Source organism: Melanotaenia boesemani, chromosome 2 (assembly GCF_017639745.1).
Source record: "Melanotaenia boesemani isolate fMelBoe1 chromosome 2, fMelBoe1.pri, whole genome shotgun sequence".
Lineage (NCBI taxonomy): Eukaryota > Metazoa > Chordata > Actinopteri > Atheriniformes > Melanotaeniidae > Melanotaenia > Melanotaenia boesemani.
Window position 1 is genome coordinate 392,310 of NC_055683.1, and position 5,577 is coordinate 397,886.

Below are 5,577 nucleotides of genomic sequence, written 5' to 3' on the forward strand. Positions count from 1 at the left end.
TACTTAGGTCCTAGCAGATTAAAAGCAGGCAATGAGAAATAACAATACCAACCTAACAGAAAAAAAAACCAGACTTGCAACATTTAGAAAGTTAGATCAGTGCAGGTTCATTGTCAACAAGATGGCAGAACTTAAAGTGCTGTTCAAGTCATCTGCTGAAATTCTTGTATCTTTTCATATTGAAATATATATCACAATGTATATCGCAGGGTTGGAAAATATTATAATGCCAGTTTTTCCAATACCGTGCAGCCCTAATTACCACCTAACTGTAGGGTCGGCTGGTGTAAGTAAATGTGTAAGAGATCATCAACAAGAGCAGCTAGCTTCTTTATTCACCATCTTTTCAGTGATATATTCTTCCCTGCTGTTCTACCAACACTAAAGGTGATGACCTGCAGTGCTAACTTATAGTGCCGCCTAGTGGCCTAACAGGGAGTAGAACTAAGTAATAATGCTATAATGCACTTGCAAAGAACACAGCACAAACTTTGCATAGTTTTAGGTGTTGTGGGCATGTAATGTTTGACTGTTTAGACACTGATGGTTTTGTGTATCTGTATGTTTCTCAGGTTCAGTCCTGCTGAGATTGCTTTTCTCACAGAATATGCAAACATGAGTCCAGTTGCAAAAGCAGTTGATGTTCTTCAGGGTGAGGCAAACGTGCAGATGGGGTGGCTTGTACCCACCATCACACTGCTCAAGTCCAAGCTCCAGAACCTTCACACCACCTCCAAGTACCGTGGGCCATTGGTGGATGCTCTTCAAGCAGGGCTTGAACGTCGCTTTGGAGAGACGCTTGCTGATCCAGAGCTGATTGCTGCTGCCATTCTTGTCCCCAAGTTCAGGACACGCTGGACTACTGATGAAGGCATCATTAAATGTGGTATGTGCTGCTTTCTTTTAGGGGCGTCCCGAATCCCGATACAACTTTTTCACTTCTGAGACAATACCGATATCACAGCCTTCAGGATTGATCGATACTGATATCAGTCCGATAAGATATCAACATAAATCATACACACTTTTACCCGTTTTGTAGTGTGGAATATGTGAACGGCATGATCAAGTGTTATTACTCAAACATAGAACAATATTTAGCAACAGTAAGCATGAGGGAAAAAAACTGACCAATTTATTATTAACCAAACGCATGCTGCATCCGAGCGCTGCTGGAAAGAAAAATTGCTAGACCAGAATTCAGGGTGGAGTGGAATGCTTATATATCGGAGATTTTTGATGCAGTCCGATATAATCCATTATTTTTTGCAGATATCAGACCTATTTCCCGATATCCGTATCAGGACACCCCTATTTTCTTTTATTGTATTGTTATATTTTTTAAATTATGTTTAATATTCTTAACACCCTAAAACTCACTCCCCTCACATCTATATGTACATTCAACCAAAGTGGATATAAAATATGGTATAAAATTCCATTTATAACCCCACAACCCCTTCCCTACCTCCTTCTCCACACCTCATCCATAGTCCTTCATTTCCTTGCCTCCCTTGCTCAGTCCCTCCCTCTTCTTGTCCATCCCCTTCTCTTGTATTCTACTTTTTGTTTCTTTCATTTGGTTTTATATCCCCCATAGGCCTTGACTACATCAAAACCCCCTGAAGGAGCAGAGTAGTGCAGCACAGTCAGGTGACTCTCTCTGTCGTCAGCAGAAGAGGAGGACTTCTTGTTTGTCAATCAAAGCAGACCTGGTCAACGGGGACGGTAACACCAAACAACTAGAGTCCTACCTGGCCAGTCCAACTGATACCATGGACATCCTAAAAACATTTCCAACTGTGTGCCACCTGTCTCTTAAGCTCAACACACCACTACCTGCCTCAGCTGCCTGTGAGAGGCTTTTTAGCACAGCAGGAATGATTTTTAGTCCCAAGAGGGCTAAGCTGCTTTCTGAGAACTTGGAAAACCTGCTTCTCATGAAGCTCAGCAAAAGGTTTTGTTAAATTTGTTTTGTTTACCATGCCTTCACATTAAACTCGCATAGAGGATGGAGTGATGCAGTGCAGAGGTGGAGAGGGGGTTTAGTATTGTGTAGGTGTAAACATGAGTAACATACAACCAATTGCCTCCTCGGGGACAAATAAAGTGATTGATTGATTGATTGATTGATTGATTGATATGAGGAGCACAAGTGTTGTCTTTAATGTGAAGGGTTTTTCATTGATCTTCACTGAATGCATGGTGTGCAACTTTTTCTTTTTTCCATTTTCAATTTCTTTGGCAGGAAGATTTCACAGTGTTTATTGTACTGGAAAATAGCTAGAGAAGCTTATTTTCATCTGTAGTTCCTGGGTGTGCCACGTACAAAAAACACACCTGTACAGTGTTAAACATTTGTTACCTGATGTATTAAAAATTGCTATTAAATAAAGTTGCTTGAGAGTTGGGCCTTAAGCATGATTTGTGACAGTTTACATTGAGATACTAGACAGCGGTGGTTGTTGAAACAATAACATTGCTAAAGTAGAATCCATATAAATTATTCTGGTTTAATAGCTTTGCAGAAAGTGAATCATGCAATAGAAATACTTTTTACTTTACTTTTGCCATCTCTGCTTAGAATTCATTGGTTGGAACACACACACACACCAATTGTCAGATCAGAATTAGTTCAGATTGACGAGGTGAAAACCAAATCATCCCACTCCTCATCCTTCAACGCTTACATTCATGTTTCAGATGTTGTGGCTGTAGGTGAGATGGCTAAAGTGTTTATGCTTGCACATCAAGCATATATTGTCATTTATTTCACCACATTTTTTTCCTTTGATTGGTTACAGTGTCATACTGGTGACATCCCTGGTCCTAGCATATCTTACAACAATACTAATACCTTTACTTTCTCATTACAGGTATTGGCCATATTTGCAGAAGATGTGTGAAAAGTCCCTGAGCTTCAGCCTCTTACAGAGATGAAGCTTTTCTCTCTGTAACACAGCTAAGCCTCTCACTGGCAAATGGGAGTTACAGTGGCAAGTTAAATGTTTGGTTCACACTGTCTTTCAAACACATTGCTGCCTTCTCTTACGCATGACGCATAGCACCATATTCATTTTTTTAGGCACATTCTTCATTGGGACGTTAAACCGTAGTCCATGTTTAGTAACATCTTTTAGTTCATTACATGCAGTCCTACTGAGACATTGTCTAGAGATACACTTGCTTTAAACCACACAGTTGTAGTGTGCATGTAATCAGCATCCACATAGTTGTGTAAGAAATGTTATCTAATGTGGTAAAAAGCAAGTTTATACATGCCGCTTGGCATTCTGAACGATGGACTTCCAATATGACATGGATCTAAATACAGTCCAGACATGAGTTTAAAGTAGTCCTTGAGCAGACTTTTAAATATTAGCTGGGTCTACATATAAGAACATAAACAAAGAAACACATCTGATAAACTACAGTGACGTGGGTCAGGAGCCTGGTTGTAAAGCTAAGAAACATATTTGTTTTGGAACAGGTGACGGGGGGACAGGAACCAGGAAATACAACAGGTGAGGAGGTGGAACAGGTTCATAGTTTTCTCTCGAGGGCAGCTTTGACCACATGACCAAATCAGGTAGGTAAGCTTTTAATACATCATCAGATTACAAAATAGATTCTAATATATATAAAAATAAATAATCGTACCTCAGGGGACGGTGCTGGCCCCCCTCCTCTTCACACTCTACACCTCAGACTTCTGTTACAACTCAGAGCTGTGTCACATCCAGAAGTTTGCAGATGACACATCGTGGGGTGTATCAGGGATGATGGAGAGGACGAGTACAGGAATCTGGTCAGTGACTTTGTCACCTGGAGTCAGATGAACCATCTCCAGCTTTAACACCTCAAAGACTAAGGACTGGTTATTGACTTCAGGAAGTCCAGCCCACAACCACGTCCAGTGACCATCAGGGACGATAAGGTGGAGATTGTAGACAACTACAGGTACCTCGGGTTGTGGCTGGATACAAGCTGGACTGGACATGCTGTTACAGATCACCTGTACAAGAATGGCCCAAAGCAGTCTGTACTTCCTGCGAAGCACTGAGATCTTTTTAACATCTGCAGGAAACTCCGTGGATGTTCTATCAGTCTGTGAGTGGCTAGTACGCTTTTTTACGCTGTTTGTCTGCTGGGGGGGTAACATGACAAAAAGGTGTGCTAACAGGCTGGAAAAACTCATCAGCGGGCGGGCTCTGTGGTTGGCATGAAGCTGGACTCCCATGGTGACAGTGGCAGAGAGGAGAACACTGAAAAAAACTACTGGCTATTGTGAATGATGCCAGTCACCCTCTACACACTGTCATCAGTGCCAGAGAAGCCTGACCAGTAACAGGCTGCTCCTCCCCAAGAGTAGGACCAACGGCTAAGAGACTCCTTTGTCCCCCGAGCAATCAAACTGTACAACTCTGCATTAGGCAGGAGGGGGAGAAGGAGGGGGGAGAGGGAGGTGTGCAGTCCTGCCCTGATACAACACATGCACAATAACCCATACAAACAGTTGCTATAAATTATACGTGCAATAGTGAACTGGGAATCTGTACCACCTCTACTGTGTGCAATGCTTGTTTATATTGTTTTATTTAACTTATCTATTGTTATTTGTTATATTTATTGCATTCTGTTTTCCTCTATTTTGCTTTGTATCTGTATATATTGTGTCTTGTGCTTGTCCTGCTTTACTGTTGGTGTTGTATTGCTACTGGTACCCAAATTTCCCTGAGGGCTCTCTGAAGGAATTAATAAAGTATTTCTATTCTCTTCTATTCTATAACTTAAAATTTATTTTAAAGTATTTTATAGGTTGAGCAGACATGTTAACATCCTTGCCATGGGATGGAACCACCAGAAGGTGGAGCTTCTCCACAAGGCACTGGCAAAGAGATTTATCAAGGTAAGCAGTTTTGTAAATATGTTTTAATTTAATGTTTACATTCTGCAATTTTCAAATACTGGGATTTGACAAATGTTGCTTAATGAATCTATTGAGTGCAATTTATTTCTAACAGTACATGTACGCTAGCCTCGTTCTGCCAGTGCTGACGTAGTATCTTAAAACTAGAGGAAATGGTTGCATGCAAAGAACATATTTCACCAAAGTGTAAACTTAGAATGAGTCTTAGAAATTAATTGGCAATAATATGTGTTTTTTTTTTTTTTAAACATTTCACACATAGATTACAAAGCGAGCAGAACTGAAGTAACGAATCTTGAGTCACTCAAGCAACACCTGAACATCTCTGGAGGACACACAGCAGTGGGTGGAGGATGTCAAACACTGGGCAGCCGCTGATAAGCAGAAGGTCCCTGTAATTTGAAAATATCCTGTCATACGGTTTGGCTTCATTTTTCAGCCCTTTTTATTCTGGATTTCTCTATTTTCTCTTTAAGAGAGACATGATGCTAATAGCAGCCAGGAAGAGAGATTGATGAGATCATTTATTCCCTCCGAAGAAGGAAGCATGATCTCTATCGCACAGAATGCTTTTTATTATTGTTGGTCAGCAACCTCAAGGGGTGTTGTACGGTTTATGCTAAGATTTCTTTCTTTTTATCTTAACA